General features: G+C 39.3%; 1 non-coding gene across 1 annotated transcript; it reads right to left on the bottom strand.

Moving 5' to 3' along the window:
* Positions 1–20858: 20858 nt before the first annotated feature.
* LOC130977263 (small nucleolar RNA R71) lies at positions 20859–20966 on the bottom strand. The gene has a single exon (XR_009084963.1). It is a non-coding gene; the product is annotated as a small nucleolar RNA R71 (small nucleolar RNA).
* Positions 20967–26672: the final 5706 nt, after the last annotated feature.

Here is a 26672-nt window from a genome sequence, read left to right as displayed (position 1 = left end):
GAGGTTCCAACATTGCTCTGAGAAAATGTGAGGCTCCATGAGAGCCCTCTGTCAAGCTACTGACATTAAAGAAGCGCTTGTTGGGAGGCAACCCAATGTTATATTTTATATATTTTTCTTTGTTATTTTATGTTTTCTGTAGGTTGATGATCATGAAAAATCACAAAATCAATTGAAAAAGTAAAAACAGAATGAAAAACAGGAAGAAAAATAGCACACCCTGGAGGAAGAACCTACTGGCGTTTAAACGCCAGTAAGGCTAGCAGGTGGGCGTTTAACGCCCAGTCTGGCACCATTCTGGGCGTTTAACGCCAGAAAGGGGCACCAGACTGGCGTTAAACGCCAGGAAAGGGCAAGAACCTGGCGTTAAATGCCAGAAATGGGCACCAGCCCGGCGTTTAACGCCAGAATTGGCTCAAAACGTGATTTTGCATGCCATTTGGTGCAGGGATGACTTTTCCTTGACACCTCAGGATCTGTGGACCCCACAGGATCCCCACCTACCCCACCACCCTCTTTCTTCTTCACCCATTCACCAATCACTTCCATACCTCTTACCAAAAAAACCCTTCACCTATCCAATCCCATCTTTCTCTTCACCACTCACATCCATCCTTCATAAAACCCCACCTACCTTACCATTCAAATTCAAACCACTTTCCCTCCCAAACCCACCCATACATGACCGAACCATAAGCCCCTCCTCTCCTATATAAACCCTTCTTTACTCCTTCATTTTCACACAACCTAAACACCACTTCTCCCCCTCTTTGGCCGAACACAAAAGCCATTCCATTCTTCCTCATTTCTTCTTCTTCTACTCTTTTCTTTCTTCTTTTGCTCGAGGACGAGCAAACCTTTTAAGTTTGGTGTGGTAAAAGCATTGCTTTTTGTTTTTCCATAACCATTTATGGCATCCAAGGCCGGAGAAACCTCTAGAAAGAGGAAAGGGAAGGCAAAAGCTTCTACCTCCGAGTCATGGGAGATGGAGAGATTCATCTCAAGGGTGCATCAAGACCACTTCTATGAAGTTGTGGCCTTGAAGAAGGTGATCTCCGAGGTCCCTTTTTCACTCAAAAAGAGTGAATATCCGGAGATCCGACATGAGATCCGAAGAAGAGGTTGGGAAGTTCTTACCAACCCCATTCAACAAGTCAGAATCTTAATGGTTCAAGAGTTCTATGCCAATACATGGATCACCAAGAACCATGATCAAAGTGTGAACCCAGATCCAAAGAATTGGCTTACAATGGTTCGGGGGAAATACTTGGATTTTAGTCCAGAAAATGTAAGGTTGGCATTTAACTTGCCCATGATGCAAGGAGATGAACATCCTTACACAAGAAGGGTCAACTTTGATCAAAGGTTGGACCAAGTCCTCAATGACATTTGTGAAGAGGGCGCCCAATGGAAGAGAGATTCAAGAGGGAAGCCGGTTCAACTAAGAAGGCATGACCTCAAGCCCGTGGCTAGAGGATGGTTGGAGTTTATCCAACGCTCAATCATTCCCACTAGCAACCGGTCCGAAGTTACTCTAGACCGGGCCATCATGATTCATAGCATCATGATTGGAGAAGAAGTGGAAGTTCATGAGGTTATAGCCCAAGAACTCTATAAGGTGGCGGACAAGTCCTCCACCTTGGCAAGGTTAGCCTTTCCTCACCTCATTTGTCACCTCTGTTATTCAGTTGGAGTTGACATAGAAGGAGACACCCCCATTGATGAGGATAAGCCCATCACTAAGAAAAGGATGGAGCAAACAAGAGACCCCTCTCATCATGAGACCCCTGAGATGCCTCAAGGGATACACTTTCCTCCACAAGACTATTGGGAGCAACTAAACACCTCCCTAGGAGAATTGAGTTCCAACATGGGACAACTAAGGGTGGAGCACCAAGAACATTCCATCCTCCTCCATGAAATTAGAGAAGATCAAAGAATCATGAGAGAGGAGCAACAAAGACAAGGAAGAGACATTGAGGAGCTCAAGCACTCCATAAGACCTTCAAGAGGAAGAACAAGCCGCCATCACTAAGGTGGACCCGTTCTTTAATCTCCTTGTTCTTTATTTTCTGGTTTTTCGAATTTTTATGCTTATGGTTGTCCATGTTTGTGTCTTATGATCATTAGTGTCTTAGTGTCTATGCCTTAAAGTTATGAATGTCCTATGAATCCATCACCTTTCTTAAATGAAAAATGTTTTAATCACAAAAGAACAAGAAGTACAGGATTTCGAATTCATCTTTAAAACTAGCTTAATTAGTTTGATGTGGTGGCAATATTTTTTTGTTTTCTGAAGGTATGCTTGAACAGTGCATGTGTCTTTTGAATTTGTGGTTCATGAATGTTGGCTATTGAAAGAATGATGAAAAAGGAGACATGTTACTGAGGATCTGAAAAATCATAAAAAAAAAATGATTCTTGAAGCAAGAAAAAGCAGTGAATACAAAAAAAAAAAGAGAAGAAAAAAAACGAAAAAGAAAAAAAAAGGGAGGAAAGAAAAAGAAAAGAAAAAGAAAGAAATAAAGTTGTGATCCAAGGTAAAAAGAGTGTGCTTAAGAACCCTGGACACCTCTAATTGGGGACTCTAGCAAAGCTGAGTCACAATCTGAAAAGGTTCACCCAATTATGTGTCTGTGGCATGTATGTATCCGGTGGTAATACTGGAAGACAGAGTGCTTTGGGCCACGGCCAAGACTCAATAAGTAGCTGTGTTCAAGAATCATCATACTTAACTAGGAGAATCAATAACACTATCTGGATTCTGAGTTCCTAAAGAAGCCAATCATTCTGAATTTCAAAGGATAAAGTGAGATGCCAAAACTGTTCGGAGGCAAAAAGCTACTAGTCCCGCTCATCTAATTTGGAGCTAAGTTTCATTGATAATTTGGAGTCAATAGTATATTCTCTTCTTTTTATCTTATTTGATTTTCAGTTGCTTGGGGACAAGCAACAATTTAAGTTTGGTGTTGTGATGAGCGGATAATTTGTATGCTTTTTGGCATTGTTTTTAGTATGTTTTTAGTAGGATTTAGATAGTTTTTAGTATATTTTTATTAGTTTTTAGTTAAAATTCACTTTTCTGGACCTTACTATGAGTTTGTGTGTTTTTCTGTGATTTCAGATATTTTCTGGCTGAAATTGAGGGACCTGAGCAAAAATCTGATTCAGAGACTGAAAAGGACTGCAGATGCTGTTGGATTCTGATCTAACTGTACTCGAAGTGGATTTTCTGGAGCTACAGAAGCCCAATTGGCGCGCTCTCAACGGCGTTGGAAAGTAGACATCCTGGGCTTTCCAGAAATATATGATAGTTCATACTTTGCCCAAGATTTGATGGCCCAAACCGGCATTCAAAGTCACCTTCAGAAATTCCAGCGTTAAACGCCGGAACTGGCACCAAAGTTGGAGTTAAACGCCCAAACTGGCACAAAAGCTGGCGTTTAACTCCAAGAAGAGTCTCTACACGAAAATGCTTTATTGCTCAGCCCAAGCACACACTAAGTGGGCCCGGAAGTGGATTTTTATGTCATTTACTCATCTCTGTAAACCCTAGGCTACTAGTTCTCTATAAGTAGGACCTTTTACTATTGTATTTTGATCCGGGGACATCTAGTTCTTAGATCATTTGGGGGCTGGCCTCACGGCCATGCCTAGACCTTGTTCTTATGTATTTTCAACGGTGGAGTTTTTACACACCATAGATTAAGGTGTGGAGCTCTGCTGTACCTCGAGTGTTAATGCAATTACTATTGTTCTTCTATTCAATTCAGCTTGTTCTGATTCGAAGATATTCATTCGCACTCAAGAACTTGATGAATGTGATGATTATGTGACGCTCATCATCATTCTCACTTATGAACAAGTGATTGACAACCACTTCTGTTCTACAAGCAAACAAGGCTCTAATGTTTATCTCTTGGATTCCTGATACACGACGCATGCTTGATCACCTGACAACCGAGCGCTCGCCTGACAACCGAGCCAGCCATTCCGTGAGATCAGAGTCTTCGTGGTATAGGCAAGAACTGATGGCGGCATTCAAGAGAATCCGGAAGGTCTAACCTTGTCTGTGGTATTCTGAGTAGGATTCAATGATTGAATGACTGTGACGTGCTTCAAACTCCTGAGGGCGGGGCGTTAGTGACAGACGCAAAAGAATCACTGGATTCTATTCCGGCCTGATCGAGAATCAACAGATGGATAGCCGTGCCGTGACAGGGTGCGTTGAACATTTCCACTGAGAGGATGGGAGGTAGCCACTGACAACGGTAAAACCCTTGCATAAGCTTGCCATGGAAAGGAGGAAGAAGGATTGGATGAAGACAGTAGGAAAGCAGAGAGACGGAAGGGACACAGCATCTTCATGCGCTTATCTGAAATTCCCACCAATGAATTACATAAGTATCTCTATCTTTATCTTTATGTTTTATTCATATATCATTCATAACCATTTGAGTCTGCCTGACTAAGATTTACAAGGTGACCATAGCTTGCTTCATACCAACAATCTCCGTGGGATCGACCCTTACTCGCGTAAGGTTTATTACCTGGACGACCCAGTGCACTTGCTGGTTAGTTGTGCGGAGTTGTGATGAAGAGTTGAGATTGCAATGAACGTACCATGTTGATGGCGCCATTGATGATCACAATTTCGTGCACCACCTGTGCACATGCACAGACCTGTGCGTACGCACACGCAGAGGCATGCAATCTGTTTACAGCGCTAGCACAGCTTGTGCGCGCACATACCAATGAGGATTTGCAACCTGTGCGTACACACAGCCCTGTGCACACGCACACGTTAGAAAGGCTAGTCTATTAAGGGTGTTAGCACAGGTTTTGCGAGCGAACAGACATTGTGAATTTTGGTACTTGTGCGTAAGCACACCTCTATGCGTACGCACCCGTTTTAAAACTTCTCCAGGGCGTGCGCGTGCACACCCCTGTGCGTACGCACACATCCTGTTTCTTAAATTTCACTTTGTTTTCAACTATTTCAACTTCTCAAAAAGATTGTAAACTTCTATAACACCATTTTAAGACTCTTGGACATAATTTTGAGTATGATAACATGGGAAAGAGCCTAAGGATTTTTAGTTGATATTATATTGAAAAATTAGAAAATGGAGGATTAGGTTTCGGGCATTCTGAGGATGGTTTGATGGATGGTGAAGGTAGACTGGTATGTGAAAATGAAACTGATGAACTGTTGAGTTTGGAACTGAAATGTGAATGGACAGTGGTTGAGATGAGTCGAGGACTTTGAATGAGATGATGGATCCATGTATGCTGAAAATGTTTCTAAAAACCACTGAAGTGCTGATTTATACTAAGATTATGATACACTATGCGCCCGGCAGGGACGACGGTTGGATCCCACCTGTCGAGGTAGCGGTAACGGCGTAAGGGTGGTAGTTTGTCCCACTTGCATTGAGATGTGAGAATTGAGGCAAGAGTATCCCGCTCGCATACCTTCAGATCAATAGAGTGTGCAGGCACAAAACCCTGGACAGTGATCCGAGCACTATATCTCGGGAGTTCCCAATGAGGATTCCGAAGGGCGACATCTCCATGGAGATGTGTCGGGTTGGCAGTTTAACCGACAATGTGATATCACAGCCAATAGGACAGGCATTCATCATGTGTATTTTCTATCTATTTGTTTGCTTTGCCGACTTGTAATTGTTTGCCTATTTGTATAAGATGTCTAATTGCTACTTTAGTTACTTTCCTTATATGCTTCTGCTTGTGAATTACTTGCATTGTATATAATTGTGATTTTTGCTGGGATTGAGGAGGTTCAGAAGGCGGTGGCGATGGAATCGCATGGAGGATAGGTTGGTGAAGGCTATGGGACAGTGGTGTTTGGTTAGAATAGAAATCCCCTAAGATAGAGTACCTTGTTTATTTATGTTAAGGTTTATATATATGCTTTATGGTTTTAATATGCCTTAAGTTGAATCTTGTGATGGATATGAAATCCAGGATTGCCTTTGGCATCCCGGGGTCTTATATCCTACATCACTGGACACTATTACCATACTGAGAACCTCCGGTTCTCATACCATATTCTGTTGTTATTTTTCAGATGCAGGTCGCAACCCACCTCGGTGAGTTATTTGGATGGTGACAGCAGCGGAGGATCCTGTGACTTTTGGAGTCTTTTTGATTTATTTTGTTTGCACATCTCTCATTTTGTATTTTCTTTAGCCTAGAGGATTGTATTTGAGAGAGAAAAACTTGTATAAGCTATTTTTACTGTCAGGTTTCTGTTCGTCTGTATATATGATTAGCCGGCTTAAACTCTACGAGCCATGGCTAGATTATTATGATATTATACTATTATCTTTTGTTATCTTAGGTCTGTTTCTTGTGCTTTAAGTTTGTAGCTTCGTTAGTAGGTTTTGTGCTTTTTTTTTTAAATTCTGTTTTTGAGCTATATCGTTCATCGGGCTTCTAGATTATATTATTTCTTCTATATATTATTTGTATGAGCTTAGAGATGTGGTAACCTTTGATTAACCTTTGCTTTACGATACGAGGTAAAACGTAGGCTAATTAGGGTGTTACATTTAGTGGTATCAAAGTGGTTCGTCCTCGTGAGCCTGAGAAATGGACCGACTGTGCTTCATTGCATACTCCGTGTGTCTTTTTCTTTGATGCTATTAGGTTATCTACTTGATATTGCATAGCATGCTTGTCTGTGAGTGCCTATTTAGGATAATCGAAGCACTATTGAGACTGATCACCTTGATATCGATCATTTGGAGTAGACAGGAACCCTAATGGCTACTCGGAGACAAGGTCGGTCACGTATACAGAGAGATTATGAGGGTAACCCATTGACGGATAATCACGCTGAACTTATGGCGGCGATGACTAACTTAGCTAACACGATTCAAGCAAGCACTGCAAGGACTACTCGTGGTATTCGGCGAACCAGGCAATCAGTCAGAAGCGAAAATGAAGAAGGTGCTGAGGAATACTTAGTTGGTGTTCCGAGAACCCTAGCTGCTTTTCTGAAAGCTGATCCGCCGATTTTCGATGGATCGATAAATCCTGCTAAAGTAGACAACTAGTTTAAAGCTGTGGAGGGTGCATTACAGACTCAACAAGTCCCAAATAATCACTTCGTGGAATATGCGGCTTATCAACTAATGGGAGAAGCTCAGCAATGGTGGCAAGGAGAGCGCCGACTGCTACACCTATAGAAGGTGGACATTACATGGGCGTTATTCCAGGAAGTTTTCTATAAAAAGTACTTGCATGAATCATTAAGGGAGGCCAAAGAGTTGGAGCTCTTACAGTTGAAGCAAGAGTCCATGACTATAGCTGAATACACCAGCAAGTTTGAGGAACTCTGTAGGTCCTTGAGAATAAGTCTGGGTACTCCCGAGTCCTATGAGGGATGGAAATGTGTCAAATACGAAGTAGGGCTGAGGGTAGATATCATGTGTGTTGTGGCTCCATTGGAGATTAGGAGTTTCTCTAAATTGGTGGACAATGCTACAATTGTGGAAGATTATGCCAAGGAGGCGACTTTGGAGAGAGATGTTCGTGGCGGTACCACTAGCAAAGGTCATGGAAAGTATTTTTCACCCAGAAGCCAGATCTTCAAAAAGGACGGACATGCCACTTAGCATCCTCGTGGTCAAAGAAACTTCAGAAGAAACAACAATTCCCAGTTTCACCAGGCGAAAGGAAATGGTCGATGCTATACTTGTGGACTACTTGGACACATTGCCAAGAATTACCGTCGGGGGAAAGAAAAATCAGAATGCGAGTCAGAACCAATAGTAAAGCAGTATATCAGCTGTGAATGCCCTATGCAGCTACTTGAGATAAGAGGTAGGTGTATAATTGATTATAAAACTTTAACTGTATTGTGCAATTTTGGGACAATGCATTTACTCATAATTTGTGACGGAGAGAAAGGTTTGGGAACAAAGGTGTCAATCTTAGTATTAAAATTAGGGACCAAACTCACTTGTGCCGCTTAGAGTAAGGCCGCTAGGGTTGATGGAACTTAGGGACATTTCTGGTTGGCGTGGGCAAATAAGCCAATTCTTAAAGACCAAACAATCAGAGAAACGCTGCGGAAGCACGGTGATCTTAATGACGGTGTGAGGTCTTATACGAATGAAGGCCCAACACATCCTTGCGAACAGACCTACCTTTTTCCCTTATAAATTACCTTAGAGTTCTTTATTTTGAAAACCCTCTTGGTGAATAAATTGAACCTTTCCCAATCTTATTTCTTGTTTGCGCATATCCTCACGCGAACCTTGTACTCCTTGATGTATGCCTGAACGTGTACTGTTAGGTTGAACCGCCTTTATTGAAGGGCTCCTAATACTTTTAAAATCAGTAAGGACATAATTTGATTCAATTTTCCGTATTGTTTCCTCTAAAGATTCTTAATTTGGAATTCCTTTCTTGAGGGTGCACTCTAATTCCCTTTCTGGTGTATTTTCTTATTTTCTATAACCTTGTCTGATCATAACACAATGCGTCTTTTCAAATTTGTATGGATACCATTCAAAATTGTTTTCCCTCTTCTAAGCTTGGTATTCCTTCAAATAGCTCGAGTACATTTCGACATCGTATGCAAATCTTAGACGCAATCATCGATATGTTAGTTCCTTATGACATACCTTATTAACACGAAGAACGAAACTTGTAAGCGTGCGATATTACGAGGAGTTGTAAAGCTTCAATTGTGCAAGTGGCTTTACTGAGGATAGAGTCAACAGACAAAGGTGCCCATTGGTGCGAACGTCAGATTTTGGAAGGAAGTTCTTCAAAAATTAAAAGAAAGAGTAACTACAGTGCTAGTGTTTGCACTACTTGAACCCCATGGACCATTAAAGACCTATTGGTACATTTCATAGGAAAATCTTGGAGTTCATTCCGATGTGACATCAGGATGTAGAGATTTATGCATCGCGATAGTTGAGGCCGTTATGATATATGATTTGGAGCCTACGGCATTTGTGCTCATGATGAAGATGTGGAACAAGGAGAAGACTACCTCCAGAGAGATGGATGAAACTACTAAAAGGCTAAGATTTTGGAGTAAGCTACGACCCAGAGATATCCACCTTAATTTTGGTCTTTACATGTAGGTTCTAGGATAACTGATGTAACATTTGGTACTGGGTGAATCGTTTAAGTGTAGAGGTAAGTAGAGAAGGAGAAAAATAAGTGAGAATAATTTTAGGCTTGAATTTTTGGCTAAATTTAACATTTGATTTTAGTTATGGTAAGTGGAAGCTTATTAGTTGTTTAATATGTCTAATGGAAGTTGAATTATATACATTTGTAAAATTATCAACGAATTGGAATAATTAAATGCAAAATAAACGATGTGGTGGTATTGTGGACCCTGGAATTTTGTTAAATGAGCAAAGAAAATGGAGAATAGAATATTTTTGGTGTTGAATTGATTGAGTGTGGTTGAGTGGGTGGTATTGAAACTGTGGTTAGTATAAGAACTGTTGCTAGGCTTTAAAAGTATTGAATGGTTGGGAATTGATGGATATTATAATTGGAGTAGTAGAAAATTGTTTAAGACTAGAATTAGGCATAGAGATACTATAAGGCCCTAAGTTAGGAATTAGTCTTAGGATGAGCGTAAACCCTATTTGAGTCAAGTTGAGGAAGTTCAGAAGTAAGCCTAGGTTTTGTAATTTGATGGATGATGTACGACTTGATTGAATGTTTGGATTTGGTTAGTTAATTAGTGGCAAAAAAAAAAAAAAGACCAGAGTGGCGCAGCAGAAGCTTGCGGAATGCAATATCATGTGATAGTTGTGAGTAGAGGTCATAGGACGAAGACTAAGCGTATCTTGGGTTTGAATACTTGAAGAATTTAGTCGGATAATGTAAGTAAAGGTTTCTAAGAAACTAAGTTTGATTGCAGTTGTAAGGTTAGGATGATCTAGGATAGGTTGTGAACATGATGGTATATTACTAATTTGGATTAGGATGGCACAGGAGTGCAATTGTCGAGTTGGAAGGTAAGGATTGCGATAATTGAGTATGGTGACTTTGGGTTTAGGTTGGGATGGAAAATGATTTATTTGAGACTTGAGCGTATTGAGTTGAAAGGCCTATGTAGTATTGAGGTTAAATTGAGGAAATCTTAGAGTAAAAAGTATGAGTACAGCATAGGCTTGAATTCGGTTAAGATATGGCATTATAAATAGAAATGAAGGATGTAAGTAGGAATCTGAGTTACTATGGAGGGATGAAGAGAAGCATAGTAGGAGGTAATTATGAGTTGAGGGAACCTTTAATGATGGTGATAGGTAAACCAAATTTTGAGGACAAAAAATTTCTTATTTGGTGGGGAAAGTGTAAGAATCGTGAATTAATTAACTGATTAATTAACGTAAAATAATAATAATTTAATTTCCCGAAACAGGTCCAAAATTTTAGAATATTAATTAGAAAATATAAATATGATATTTGGACTCAGTAGATTTTTCTGAGTTGGAAAATGTAAGTTTCTTCGGAAAATTACGTAAAAACGCGTACTGGTAAATTAACCGGCAGTACCGGCTTAAATATACCCGATACTATGTAAGAGCAGTAAAAACAGTAGAGAAAACTTACAAAAATAATTAAAGTTGAAAACCGGGCAGTACTTTTAAAGGTTTGGCCCGAAATTAAGCCAAACATGCCAAAAATGCTAACGGGTTGGACCGGGCCCGAGTTGGGCACAAGCCCAACTTATATATAAGCCTAAATAAAGGCCATTCAGCCTCATTCTTCATTAAACAACACAAACGCCAGCAGCTGAAGTGAGGAGAAGAAGAGAGAAAAGTCACTATTCACATCCACATTCAATCAATCATATCTCGAGCTACGGTGCTCCGATTCACGGGCCGTCAGCAGCTACGTGAAACTCTTGCTGAGCCCGTTACTCTCATTTAATGTTTGTAGGTAAGATTGATAAACCCATATTTTATGAGATATTTTGTGCTTAATTTGAGTGATTTATACAATTCCTCACCTACTTATTCACATTAATTGCATGGTTTTACTTTCCCTTCCTTATTATGTCATATTGTGAAAAACATGTTTCCTAAGCTTTCAAAATTAATTATTTTAATTACCTTTATTTCCATTCGATGCCGTGATTAGTGTGTTGAGTAGTTTTAGATTTTCTAAGGCAGAATGACATAAAGGATGAAAAAGGAAACATACTAAAAGGAAAGGAGAAAGCAAAACGGAGCTTTAAGGAAACTGGTATCCACGCGATCGCATGGACGACGCGATCACGTGCCAAGCACAAATCAGCAGCGACGCGGCCGCATGACTGACGTGACCGCGTGCCTTAAGCAGAACGCACATGACGCGGTCGCATGACTGACGTGACCGCGCGGCAAGGAAAAGCTCCGAATGACGCGACCGTATGACTCACGCGGACGCATGACAGAGGCCACGCACCAGAAAATTACAGAACACGCCCCAGCGAGTTCTAAAACCCTTTTTGGCCCAAATCCAAGTCCAGAAGGTATAGACTAGAGGTTATGAAGTGGGGGAATGCATCTATTCAGAGGAGCTCGCCAATTTTTAGTTTTCTATGATTTAGATTTAGTCTAGAGAGAGGTTTTCTCTCTCTTTTAGGATTTAGGATTTCTTCTTGTTTTAAGAGTAACTCTGGATCCCAGGTTTAATGTTCTTTTATTTTAAGTTTTACTTTTATTTATTTATTCCAACATTTGAATTGATTATTATAATTGATTTATGAATTATTCCATGTTACAGATAATTATTTGAATTAATGATAATTGAGGTATTTTTAGTTTATAATTGTTCTCTTTGAATTAAGTTGCCATTGCTTCCCATCTAAGGATATTTTTATTATTCCAGCAATTTTACTTTTTCTTTTTTTCTTTTCTTTTGGTTCTGATTGAGAATTTAGTAACTCAACAGTTATTAAACTCAACATAATTAATAATCGTTATCTTGCTAATTGAGCTGAACCTGAATAATCCCAACCTTTTCTTAGGAAATAATTAGGATTCAAAGGTCAATTTAATTAGCCCCTTGACTTTCCTTTGCCCTGGTAAAGGTTGACCAAGTGGAGTTTAGATTCAACTTTTATTATAGTTGAGAGAGATAACTAAGTTAGACCTCTAAATTCCCTTATCTTGCCAAAAGTTGTTTTACAGTTGTTATTTATTTTTAATTGCCATTTATTTCACTCATCATTTAAATTACTTGCTTCTCATCTTCTAAACCCCGATTACAACCTTTATAACCAATAATAAAAACATACTTCCTCGCAGTTCCTTGAGAAGACGACCCGAGGTTTGAATACTCGGTTAACAATTTCTAAAGGGGTTTGTTACTTGTGACACCCAAAACGTTTGTATGAAAGGACTTTTGAAGGTTTAGAAACTATACTTGCAACGAGGATTTATCCGCAATTTTCTAGACCACGCAAAAGTTCTCTCATCAAAGATTTTGAAGATTTCTCTCTATTCAGCAGCTCTAAGAATTTTGAGTTTTTGGGATTTTTTATTAAGTGAAATTTTGTTATTTTGAGTGTTTAGGTACACTCTAGCCTTTGATTGACATTGGTTTTGGCTTCCAAAACTGTTGGGTAAGTTGAGTTGTTCTTGAACCTTTGTAAATTGGTTTATGGTGAGTATTAGGTTTTGATTTGTGTGAAATATGTGATATTAGCACGAATATTGGAGCTTGTTGATGATTATTGAAGCTTGTTGAGGTGGAATTGGAGGCTTGAATTTCGATGAAAAGCTCACATTGTGCTCAATTTTGGGTTTTGGCATATTGGAAATCAGTCAAGGTATTGTTTCGGTTTTCTCTATGTAGTATATAATATTCATGGACACTTAGACTAGTGACTCATAAGATAGGGATTGAATTGATATAGTTGTTGATGTAGGTTGGTTGAATGAGGTGTGATGAATTGTTATTATTTATGTTGTTAAATAATGATGTTGAGATTATGATGTATGATAAATTTGGATGAATGATTATTGTTGATCATTGATGTGGAGCATGAATGAGTTTAATGATGAAAATTGATAGTGATAGAATGATGGATGGTGAATTTGTTGGTGGAGAATTATTTGTAATTGTTATATGTTGATATTTGAGATTGACAATGATGAAGTGTGATGGAAAATTGGTATCAATTGTGAATTGTGACCCAAGAGGGTAGACTTTGGTGAAAAATAGAGTTTGGAATGGCTTTAATTGGTTTTGGTTGGTTTAAGTTGTGGAAATTGAGAAATGGGTTATTTGTGAACTTTTAGTAAAAGTTAATTTTTGGTGAATTTTGTCTGATAATAACTTATGCCTTGGTTTTCAAAATTGGTTGAAAATTGTATGAAATTAAAGCTTATTGAAAACTCTTCAAATCGATATAAAGATTGTAAGATTTGGATTTTTGTAGAGGAAGTTATGATCATTCAAAGATTGGTGTAAAAATATGAAATTCTGGAAAGTTGCAGAATTTTACAATTTCTGGTATGTGCGCACGCACAGATCTATGCGTACGCACATGTAGAGGCAGGCAATCTGTTTATAGCACTAGCACAGGTTGTGCGTGCACATATCAATGAGGATTTGCAACCTGTGTGTACGCACAGCCCTGTGCGCACGCACACGTTGGGAAGGCCAGTCTGTTGAGGGCGCTAGCACAGGTTGTGCAAGCGAACAGACATTGTGAATTTTGGTACATGTGCATGTGCACACCTCTATGCGTACACACATGTTTTGAAACTTCTCCAGGGCGTGCGCGCGCACACCCCTGTGCGTACGCACACGTCCTGTTTCTTAAATTTCACTTTGTTGTCAACTATTTCAGCTTCCCAACAAGATTGTGAACTTCTAAAACACCATTTTAAGACTCTTGGACATATTTTTGAGAATGAGAACATGGGAAAGAACCTAAGGGATGGTTTGATGGCGGGTGAAGGTAGACTGTTATGTGAAAATGAAACTGATGAACTGTTGAGTTCGGAATTGAAATGTGAATGGACAGTGGTTGAGATGAGTCGAGGACTCTGAATAAGATGATGGATCCATGTATGCTGAAAATGTTTCTAAAAACCACTGAAGTGCTGATTTATACTAAGATTATGATACACTATGCACCCGGCAGGGACGGCGGTTGGATCCCGCCTATCGAGGTAGTGACTATTGAGTTTATGAGATGCTATGCGCCTGGCAGGGAAGGTGGTTGGATCCCGCTTGTCAAGGTAGTGGCAGCGGCGTAAGGGTGGTGGTTCATCCCGCTTGCGTTGAGATGTGAGGTATGAGGCAAGGGTATCCCGTTCGCATCCCTTCGGATCAATAGAGTGTGCATGCACAAAAACCTGGACAGTGATCCGAGCACAATATCTCGGGGTTTCCCAATGAGGATTCCAAAGGGCGACATCTCCATGGAGATGTGTCGGGTTAGCAGTTGAACCGACAACGTGATATCACAGTAATAGGACACACATTCATCATGTGTATTTTCTATCTGTTTGTTTGCTTTGCCGACTTGTAATTGTATGCCTATTTGTATAACATGTCTAATTGCTACTTGAGTTACTTGCCTTATATGCTTCTACTTGTGAATTACTTGCATTGTATATAATTGTGATTTCTGCTGGGATTGAGGAGGTTCGGAAGGCGGTGGCGATGGTATGACATGGAGGATAGGTTGATGAAGGCTGTGGGATAGCGGTGTTTGGTTAGAATAGAAATTCCCTAAGATAGAGTACCCTGTTTATTTATGTTAAGGTTTATATATATGCTTTATGGTTTTAGTATGCCTTAAGTTGAATCTTGTGATTGATATGAAGTCTAGGATTGCCTTTGGCGTCCCGGGGTTTTATATCCTACATCACTGGGCACTGTTACGATACTGAGAACCTCCGGTTCTCATAACATATTCTGTTGTTATTTTACAGATGCAGGTCGCAACCCACCTCGGTTAGTTGTTTGGATGGTGACAACAGCAGATGATCCTGTCACTTTTGGAGTCTTTTTTATTTATTTTGTTTGCACATCTCTCATTTTGTATTTTCTTTAGCCTAGAGGCTTGTATTTGAGAGAGAAAAGCTTGTATATGCTGTTTTTACTGTCAGATTTCTGTTCGTCTGTATATATGACTAGCCGGCTTAAACTCTGCCAGCTGCGGCTAGATTATTATGATGTTATACTATTATCTTTTGTTAAATTAGTTCTGTTTCTTGTGCTTTAAGTTAGTAGCTTCGTTAGTACGTTTTGTGCTTTTTTTTTTTAAATTCTGTTTTTGAGCTATATTCTTCATCGGACTTCTAGATTATATTATTTCTTCTATATATTATATGTATGAGCTTAGATCTATCGTAACCTTTGATTAACCTTTGCTTTACGATGCGAGGTAAATTTTAGGCTAATTAGGGTGTTACATTTAGTGGTATCAGAGCGGTTCATCCTCATGAGTCTGAGGGATGTGCTTCATTGCATACTCTGTGTGTCTTTTTCTTTGATGCTATTAGGTTATCTACTTGATATTGAATAGCATGCTTGTTTGTGAGTGCCTGTTTGGGATAATTGAAGCACTATTGAGACTGATCACCTTGATATCGATTATTTGGTGTAAACAGGAACCCTAATGGCTACTGATGAGCGGATAATTTATACGCTTTTTGGCATTGTGTTTACATAATTTTTAGTATGATTTAGTTACTTTTTAGTATATTTTTATTAGTTTTTATGAAAAATTTACATTTATGGACTTTACTATGAGTTTGTGTGTTTTTCTGTGATTTCAGATATTTTCTGGCTGAGATTGAGGGAGTTGAGCAAAAATCTGATCAGAGGCTGACAAAGGACTGCTGATGCTGTTGGATTCTGACCTCCCCGCACTCGAAATGTAATTTTTGGAGCTACAGGAGTTCAAATGGTGCGCTTTTAATTGCGTTGGAAATTAGACATCCAGGGCTTTCCAGAAATATATAATAGTCTATACTTTGCCTAAGTTTAGACGACACAAACTGGCGTTCAACGCCAGCTTTCTGCCCTATTCTGGCGTTAAATGCCAGAAACAAGTTGCAAAGCAGAGTCAAACGCCAAAAACAAGTTACAAACTGGCGCTTAACTCCAAGGAAGACCACTACACATGAAAGCTTCAATACTCAGTCCAAGCACACACCAAGTGGGCACGGAAGTGGATTTCTGCATCATTTACTTAATTCTATAACCTTAGTAACTAGTTTAGTATAAATAGAATTTTTTACTATTGTACTAGGGGTCTTTTTCCCTATTTTTCGAATTCATATGCCATTTAGGGAGGCTGGCCATTCAGCCATGCCTGGACCTTTTTCTTATGTATTTTCAACGGTGGAGTTTCTACACACCATAGATTAAGGTGTGGAGCTCTACTGTTCCTCGAGTATTAATGCAAAGTACTACTGTTTTCTATTCAATTCTTGCTTATTCTTATTCTAAGATATTCATTCACACACAAGAACATGACGAATGTGATGATTATGTGACACTCATCACCATTCTCACTCATGAATGTGTGATTGACAACCACTTCCGTTCTACATGAAAACAAGCTTGAATGTGTATCTCTTAGATTCCTGGTCCATGCGTTTGATTGCCTCTCCTGACAACAGAGCCTTCAATTCCTTGCGATCAGAGTCTTCGTGGTATAAGCTAGAATCAATTGGCAGCATTCTTGAGATCCGGAAAGTCTAAACCTTGTCTGTGGTATTCCGAGTAGGATCTGGGATGCGATGACTGTGACGAGCTTCAAACTCGCGACTGTAGGGCATGGTGACAGACGCAAAAGGATAGTAAATCCTATTCCTACATGATCGAGAACCGACAGATGATTAGCCCTACATAACCCGTAGCTGGACCATTGATGAGCGGATAATTTATACGCTTTTTGACATTGTTTTTAGTATGATTTAGTTAGTTTTTAGTATATTTTTATTAGTTTTTAATTAAAATTCACTTTTCTGGACTTTACTATGAGTTTGTGTGTTTTTTTGTGATTTCAGGTATTTTCTGGCTAAAATTGAGGGACCTGAGCAAAAATCTGATTCAGAGACGGAAAAGGACTGCAGATGCTGTTGGATTCTGACCTCCCTGCACTCGAAGTGGATTTTCTGGAGCTACAGAAGCCCAATTGGCGCGCTCTCAACGGCATTGGAAAGTAGACATCCTAGGCTTTCAAGAAATGTATAATAGTCCATACTTTGCCCGAGATTTGATGGCCCAAAATGGCGTTGCAAATCAGCTTCAGAATTCCCAGCGTTTAACGCTGGAACTGGCATAAAAATTGGAGTTAAACGCCCAAACTGGCATAAAAGCTGGCGTTTAACTCCAGGAAGAGTCTCTACACGAAAATACTTCAATGCTCAGCCCAAGCACACACCAAGTAGGCCCGGAAGTGGATTTTTCTGTCATTTACCCATTTCTGTAAACCCTAGGTTACTAGTTCACTATTAATAGGATCTTTTGACATTGTATCGGTACCTCATGACACTTTACACGTTTCTCATTGTATCTTCTACAGCATGAGCCTCTAAACCCCATGGTTGGGGGTGAGGAGCTCTGCTGTGTCTTGATGGATTAATGCAATTACTACTGTTTCTTATTCAATCATGCTTGCTTCCGTTCTAAGATCACTTGTTCTTAACCCGGATGAATATGATGATCCGTGACACTCATCATATTCTCAACTATGAACGCGTGCCTGACAACCACCTCCGTTCTATCTTAGATTGAGTAGATATCTCTTGGATTCCTTAATCAGAATCTTCGTGGTATAAGCTAGAATTGATGGCGGCATTCAAGAGAATCCGGAAGGTCTAAACCTTGTCTGTGGTATTCTGAGTAGGATTCAATGATTGAATGACTGTGACGAGCTTCAAACTCGCGATTGTGGGGCGTTAGTGACAGACGCAAAAGAATCACTGGATTCTATTCCGACATGATCGAGAACCGACAGCTGGATAGCCGTGCCGTGACAGGGTGCGTTGAACATTTCCACTGAGAGGATGGGAGGTAGCCATTGACAACGGTGAAACCCTACATACAGCTTGCCATGGAAGGAGCCTTGCGTGTTTGAAGAAGAAGACAGTAGGAAAGCAGAGGTTCAGAAGACAGAGCATCTCCAAAACCTCAACCTATTCTCCATCACTGCAATTCAAGTACTTGTTTCATGTTCTTTTGCTTTTTACAATCAATCCTGATAATCTTTGATATCCTGACTAAGAGTTACAAGGTAACCATAGCTTGCTTCAAGCCGACAATCTCCGTGGGATCGACCCTTACTCACGTAAGGTATTACTTGGACGACCCAGTGCACTTGCTGGTTAGTTGTGCGGGATTGCAAAGTGTGATTGCAATTTCGTGCACCAACCATTTTCACTGAGAGGATAGACGGTAGCCATTAACAACGGTGATCCCCTTACAAACAGCTTGATATGGAAATGAGTGTGAAGGATTGAATGAAGGAATTACATAAGTTTCTCTATCTTTATTTTATGTTTATTTATCTTTTAATTATCAAAACTCTATAACCATTTGAATCCGCCTGACTGAGATTTACAAGGTGACCATAGGTTGCTTCAAGCCGACAATCTCCGTGGGATCGACCCTTACTCACGTAAGGTTTATTACTTGGATGACCCAGTGCACTTGCTGGTTAGTTATGCAAAGTTGTGAAAAAGAGTGATATTACAATTGTGCGTACCAAGTTGTTGACGTCATTGAGCTCACAATTTCGTGCACCAAGTTTTTGGCGCCATTGTCGGGGATTGTTCGAGTTTGGACAAACTGACGGTTCATCTTGTTGGTCAGATTAGGTAATTTTTTCCTTGTTTTAACCTTTATCTTATTTTCAAAAAGTTTTTAAAAATCTTTCAAAAAATTTTTTTCTTCTTTTTCGTTTTTCTAAAAATAATTTTCGAAAAATCCAAAAAAAATTTATAAAATCATAAAATCAAAAATACTTTTGTGTTTCTTGTTTGAGTCTTGAGTCAAATTTTAAGTTTGCTATCAATTACATATTTTTAATTTTCTAAAAATTTTCGAAAAATTCATGCATGTGTTCTTCATGATCTTCAAGTTGTTCTTGGTAAGTCTTCTTGTTTGATCTTTACATTTTATTGTTTTGTGTCTTTTCTTGTTTTTCATATGTATTTTTGAATTCATAGTGTCTAAACATGAAAAATCTCTAAGTTTGGTGTCTTGTGTGTTTTTCCTTTCTTGAAAATTTTTCAAAAATAAGTCTTGATGTTCATCTTGATCTTTAAAGTGTTCTTGGTGTTCATCTTGACATTCATAGTGTTCTTGCATGCATTATTTGTTTTAATCCAAAATTTTTATGTGTTGAGTCATTTTGTGGTTTTTCTCTCTCCTCATTAAAAATTCAAAAATAAAAAAAATCTTTCCCTTATTTCTCTCATAAATTTTGAAAATTTTAGGTTGACTTAGTAAAATTTTTTTAAAATAAGTTGTTTCTTGTTAGTCAAGTCAAGATTTCATTTTTAAAAATCTTATCTTTTCAAATCTTTTTCAAAAATCAAATCTTTTTCATTTTTTCTTAATATTTTCGAAAATTTTAAAAATTGGTTTTCAAAATATTTTTCTTAATTTCATTTTAAAATTTCGAAAACTTGACTAACAACTAATGTGATTGATTCAAAAATTTGAAGTTTGTTACTTTCTTGTTAAGAAAGGTTCAATCTTTAAGTTCTAGAATCATATCTTTTAGTTTCTTGTTAGTCAAGTAATCAATTTTAATTTTAAAAATCAAATCTTTTTCAAAAATAAATTTCAATCATATCTTTTCAAACATATCTTTTTCAAATCATATCTTTTTCAAACTTTAATTTCAAAAATCTTTTCTAACTTCTTATCTTTTCAAAATTGATTTTCAAATCTTTTTCAACTAACTAATTGCCTTTTGTTTGTTTTACTAATTCTTATCTTTTTCAAAACCACCTAACTACTTTTCTCTCTCTAATTTTCAAAAATTCCTCACCCTTTTTCAAAATCCTTTTTATTTAACTAATTGTTTTAATTTTTAATTTTATTTCTTCTCTTAATTTTTGAAAATCACTAACCTTTTTTCAAAAATAATTTTCAAAATTCTCTTCCCTCATCTCTTTCTATTTATTTTATTTATCTACTAGCACTTCTCTTCATGTTAACATTCGAACCTTCTCTTCTTCTCTGTGTTCGAATTTTTCTTCTTCTATTCTTTTCTTCTTCTACTCACATAAAGGAATCTCTATACTGTGACATAGAGGATTCCTCTTCCTTTTCTGTCCTCTTCTTTTTTATATGAGCATGAGCAAGGACAAGGACATTCTTGTTGAAGCAGATCCTGAACCTGAAAAGACTCTGAAGAAGAGCTAAGAGAAGCTAAAGCACAACAATCCAGAAAAAACCTTACAGAGAATCTCGAAAAAGAAAGAGACATGGCCAAACCCAACAACAATGCAAGAAAGATGCTTGGTGACTTTACTGCACCAAATTCCAACTTACATGGAAGAAGCATCACAACCCCTGCCATTGGAGCAAACAATTTTGAGCTAAAGCCTCAATTAGTTTCTCTGATGCAACAGAACTGCAAGTTTTATGGACTTCCATCAGAAGATCCTTTTCAGTTCTTACTTGAATTCTTGCAGATCTGTGATACTGTTAAGACCAATGGGGTTGATCCCGAGGTCTACAGGCTTATGCTTTTCCCTTTAGCTGTAAGAGACAGAGCTAGAATATGGTTGGACTCTCAACCTAAAGATAGCCTGAACTCTTGGGATAAGATGGTCACAGCTTTCTTAGCCAAGTTCTTTCCTCCTCAAAAGTTGAGCAAGCTTAGAGTAGATGTTCAAACCTTCAGACAGAAAGAAGGTGAATCCCTCTATGAAGCTTGGGAAAGATACAAGCAACTGACCAAAAAGTGTCCTTCTAACATGCTTTCAGAATGGACCATCCTGGATATATTCTATGATGGTCTGTCTGAATTGTCTAAGATGTCATTGGACCATTCTGCAGGTAGATCTATTCACCTGAAGAAAATGCCTGTAGAAGCTCAGGAACTCATTGACATGGTTGTAAATAATCAGTTCATGTTCACTTCTGAAAGGAATCATGTTAGTAATGGGACGCCTCAGAGGAAGGGAGTTCTTGAAATTGATGCTCTGAATGCCATATTGGCTCAGAATAAAATGTTGACTCAATAGGTCAATATGATTTCTCTTAGTCTGTATGGATTGCAAAATGCATCCAACAGTACTAAAGAAGCATCTTCTGGAGAAGAAGCTTATGATCCTAAGAACCCTGCAATGGCAGAGGTGAATTACATGGGTGAAGCCTATGGAAACACCTATAATCCCTCATGGAGAAATCATCCAAATTTCTCATGAAAGGATCAACAAAAGCCTCAGCAAGGCTTTAATAATGGTGGAAGAAACAGGTTTAGCAATAGCAAGCCTCTTCCATCATCCTCTCAGCAACAGACAGAAAATTCTGAGCAGAGCCCCTCTAGCTTAGCAAACATAGTCTCTAATCTATCTAAGGCCACTCTAAGTTTCATGAATGAAACAAGGTCCTCCATTAGAAATTTGGAGGCACAAGTGGGCCAGCTGAGTAAAAGAGTCACTGAAACTCCTCCTAGTACTCTCCCAAGCAATACAGAAGAGAACCCAAAAAGAGAGTGCAAGGCCATAACCTTACTTGGTGTGGCCAAATGCACAGAGGAGGAGGAGGACGTGAATCCCAGTGAGGAAGACCTCATGGGACGTCCTCTGGACAAAAAGGAGTTCCCAATTGAGGAACCTAAGGAATCTGAGGCTCACCTAAAGACCATAGAGATTCCATTGAACCTTCTTTTACCATTCATGAGCTCTGATAACTATTCATCTTCTGAAGAAGATGAAGACATTGTTGAAGGGCAAGTTGCCCAGAATTTAGGAGCAATCATGAAGCTGAATGCCAAGCTATTTGGTAATGAGACTTGGGAGGATGAGCCTCCATTGCTCATTAATAAACTGAATACCTGGGTTCAGCACACTTTACCGCAAAAGAAACAGGATCCTGGTAAATTCTTAATTCCATGTACCATAGGCACCATGACCTTTGAGAAGGCTTTGTGTGACCTGAAGTCAGCATAAACTTAATGCCACTCTTTGTAATGGAGAAACTAAGAATCTTTGAGGTACAGGCTGCCAAATTCTCATTAAAGATGGCAGACAAATCGATGAAAAAGGTTTATGGACAGGTAGAGGATGTGCTAGTAAAGGTCAAAGGCCTTTACATCCCTACTGATTTCATAATCCTAGACACTGGGAAGGATGAGGATGATTCCATCATCCTTGAAAGACCCTTCCTAACCATAGCAAAGGCTGTGATTGATGTGGACAGAGGAGAGTTGGTCCTTCAACTGAATAAGGACTACCTTGTGTTTAAAACTCAAGGATATCCCTTGGTGCGCGAAATTGTGAACAATACTTTTCACAACTCTCATAATCCCCGGTAATGAACCCCAAAAACTTGGTGTTTAATACCATGGCATAAACACAACTTCGCACAACTAACCAGCAAGTGCACTGGGTCGTCCAAGTAATAAACCTTACGCGAGTAAGGGTTGATCCCACGGAGATTGTTGGTATGAAGCAAGCTATAGTCATCTTGTAAATCTTAGTCAGGCAGACTCAAATGGGTATAGATGATGAACAAAACATAAAGATAAAGATAGAGATACTTATGTAATTCATTGGTGGGAATTTCAGATAAGCGCATGAAGATGCTTGGTCCCTTCCGTCTCTCTGCTTTCCTACTGTCTTCATCCAATCCTTCTTACTCCTTTCCATGGTAAGCTTAAGCAAGGGTTTCACCGTTGTCAGTGGCTACCTCCCATCCTCTCAGTGGAAATGTTCAACGCACCCTGTCACGGCACGGCTATCCATCTGTCGGTTCTCGATCAGGCCGGAATAGAATCCAGTGATTCTTTTGCGTCTGTCACTAACGCCCCGCCCTCAGGAGTTTGAAGCACGTCACAGTCATTCAATTATTGAATCCTACTCAGAATACCACAGACAAGGTTAGACCTTCCGGATTCTCTTGAATGCCGCCATCAGTTCTAGCCTATACCACGAAGACTCTGATCTCACGGAATTGAATAGAAGAACAATAGTAATTGCATTAATACTTCGAGGTACAGCAGAGCTCCACAGCTTAATCTATGGTGTGTAGAAACTCCACCATTGAAAATACATAAGAACAAGGTCTAGGCATGGCCGAATGGCCAGCCTCCCAAAGAGGGTTCAATCATAAAAACATGATCAAAAGATGATAACACAATAGTAAAAGGTCCTACTTATAGAAAACTAGTAGCCTAAGGTTTACAAAGATGAGTAAATGACATAAAAATCCACTTTCGGGCCCACTTGGTGTGTGCTTGGGCTGAGCAATGAAGCATTTTCGTGTAGAGACTCTTCTTGGAGTTAAACGCCAGCTTTTGTGCCAGTTTGGGCGTTTAACTCCCAATTTGGTGCCAGTTCCGGCGTTTAACGCTGGAATTTCTGAAGGTGACTTTGAACGCCGGTTTGGGCCATCAAATCTTGGGCAAAGTATGGACTATTATATATTGCTGGAAAGCCCAGGATGTCTACTTTCCAACGCCGTTGAGAGCGCGCCAATTGGGCTTCTGTAGCTCCAGAAAATCCACTTCGAGTGCAGGGAGGTCAGAATCCAACAGCATCTGCAGTCCTTTTCAGTCTCTGAATAAGATTTTTGCTCAGGTCCCTCAATTTCAGCCAGAAAATACCTGAAATCACAGAAAAACACACAAACTCATAGTAAAGTCCAGAAAAGTGAATTTTAACTAAAAACTAATAAAAATATACTAAAAACTAAACCAAATATACTAAAAACATACTAAAAACAATGCCAAAAAGCGTACAAATTATCCGCTCATCATCCCTCTGTAACCATGGAGAGGAAGCAAGAAAAGCTTCTCTCACTGCAGAGTCAACCAAAGCCCCTACAGTCAAACTCTAAGTTTAGTGTTGGGAGGCCACAACTAAACTCTAAGTTTGGTGTTGAATCCCCACATTCAAACTCTAAGTTTGGTGTTGGGAGGTCCCAACAATGCTCTGAACATCTGTGAGGCTCCATAAGAGCTCACTGTTAAGCTATTGATATTAAAGAAGCGCTTATTAGGAGACAACCCAATTTTATTTATCTGTGTTTTCCTTTTTTTTAGGTTGATGATCATGTGGAGTTACAAAAACAATTGCGAAAATTCAAGAAAAATAAAAAATAGCATTAAAAATAGCACACCCTGGAGGAGCAACTTACTGGCATTTAAACGCCAGTAAGGGTAGCAGAAACAAGCACCAGACTGGCATTAAATGCCAGAAACAGGCTACAATCTGGCGTTAAATGCCAGAAACAGGTTACAGCCTGGCGTTTAACGCTAGGAAAGGAATAAAAGCTGGCGTTTAACGCCAGAAACAAGCAGCAGTCTGGCGTCAAACGCCAGGATTGCACAATAAGGACATTTTACACGCCTAATAGGAGCAGGGATGATACATCATTGACCTCTCAAGATCTGTTGACCCCACAGGATCCCCACCTACCCTCCCACAACATTCTTCCCCAAATACCCCTCACCAATCAACTCATTCACTCTTCCCCATCACCTCTTCACCAATCACCTCCATACCTCTTCCCCAAAAACCCCACCCACCTCAATTTAAAAATTTAAACACTTTACCCTCCCAAACCCAACCCTAATGACTGAAACCCAACCCTCCCCTCACCCCTATATAAACCCCTCACTACTCCTTCATATTCACACAACACAAACACCTTTCCCCCCTCTTGGCCGAACCACCTATAACCCTCTATCTCCTCCATTTTTTTTCTTCTTCACCTTTTTTCTTTCTTCTTTTACTCGAGGACGAGCAAACCTTTTAAGTTTGGTGTGGTAAAAGTATTGCTTTTTATTTTTTCATAACCATTTATGGCACCTAAGGCCAGAGAAACCTCTAGAAAGAGGAAAGGGAAGGCAAAAGCTTCCACCTCCGAGTCATGGGAGATGGAGAGATTCATCTCAAAGGTCCATCAAGACCACTTCTATGAAGTTGTGGCCAAGAAGAAGGTGATCCCTGAGGTCCCTTTCATGCTCAAGAAAAATGAGTATCTAGAGATCCGACATGAAATCCGAAGAAGAGGTTAGGAAGTTCTCACCAACCTCATTCAACAAGTTGGAATCTTAATGGTTCAAGAGTTCTATGCTAATGCATGGATCACTAGGAACCATGATCAAAGTATGAACCCGAATCCAAAGAATTGGCTTACAATGGTTCGGGGGAAATACTTAGATTTCAGTCTGGAAAATGTAAGGTTGGCGTTCCACTTGCCAATGATGCAAGAAAAACGCACGCCCCTACACTAGAAGGGTCAACTTTGATCAAAGGTTGGACCAAGTCCTCATGGACATATGTGTGGAAGGAGCTCAATGGAAAAGAGACTCAAGAGGCAATCCGGTTCAATTAAGAAGACCGGAACTTAAGCCCGTGGCTAGAGGATGATTGTAGTTCATCCAATGCTCCATCATTCCTACTAGCACCCGATCTGAAGTGACTATGGATCGGGCCATCATGATCCATAGTATCATGATTGGGGAGGAAGTGGAATTTCATGAGATCATACCTCTAGAACTCTACAAGGTGGCTGACAAGTCCTCCATCTTGGCAAGGTTAGCCTTTACTTATCTCATTTGTCACCTATGCAATTTGGCTGGGATTGACATAGAAGGAGACATCCTCATTGAAGAGGACAAACCCATCACTAAGAAGAAGATAGATCAAATAAGAGAACTCATTCATGGACCTCAACAAGAGCATGAGGAGGATCCTCATCAAGAAATCTCTGAGATGCCTCAAGGGATGCAATTTCCTCCACACAACTATTGGGAGCAACTCAACACCTCGTTGGAAGGCTTGAGTTATAACATGGACCAACTAAGGATGGAGCACCAAGAGCACTCCATCATTCTCCATGAGATTTGAGAAGATCAAAGAGCTATGAGGGAGGAGCAACAAAGGCAAGGAAGAGACATAGAGGAGCTCAAGAGCACCATTGGTTCTTCAAGAGGAAGACGCCACCCTCACTAAGGTGGACTCATTCCTTAATCTCCTTGTCTATTTATTTTTCTGTTTTCGGTTTTGAGCTTATTGTGTCATCTATGTCTGTGTCTTCATTACATGATCATTAGTGTCTAGTGTCTATGTCTTAAAGCTGTGAATAACTCCATGAATCATTCACCTCTCTTAAATGAAAAATGTGCTTAATTACAAAAGAATAAGAAGTACTTGGATTTCAAATTTTATCTTGAAATTAGTTTAATTATTTTGATGTGGTGGCAATACTTTTTATTTTCTGAATGAATGCTTGAACAGTGCATATTTTTTATAGTGAAGTTTATGAATGTTAAAATTGTTGGCTCTTGAAAGAATGATGAACAAAGAGAAATGTTATTGATAATCTGAAAAATCATGAAATTGATTCTTGAAGCAAGAAAAAGCAGTGAAAAAAAATATGGCAAAAAAAAAAGAGAAAGAAAAAGAAAAAGAAAAAGCAAGCAGAAAAAGCCAATAGCCCTTAAAACCAAAAGG

The sequence above is a fragment of the Arachis stenosperma genome, chromosome 4 (genome assembly GCF_014773155.1).
Source record: "Arachis stenosperma cultivar V10309 chromosome 4, arast.V10309.gnm1.PFL2, whole genome shotgun sequence".
In the NCBI taxonomy this organism is placed as follows: Eukaryota; Viridiplantae; Streptophyta; class Magnoliopsida; order Fabales; family Fabaceae; genus Arachis; species Arachis stenosperma.
Note: the sequence above shows the minus strand (reverse complement) of the source record. Positions and strands in the feature narration are given on the sequence as shown.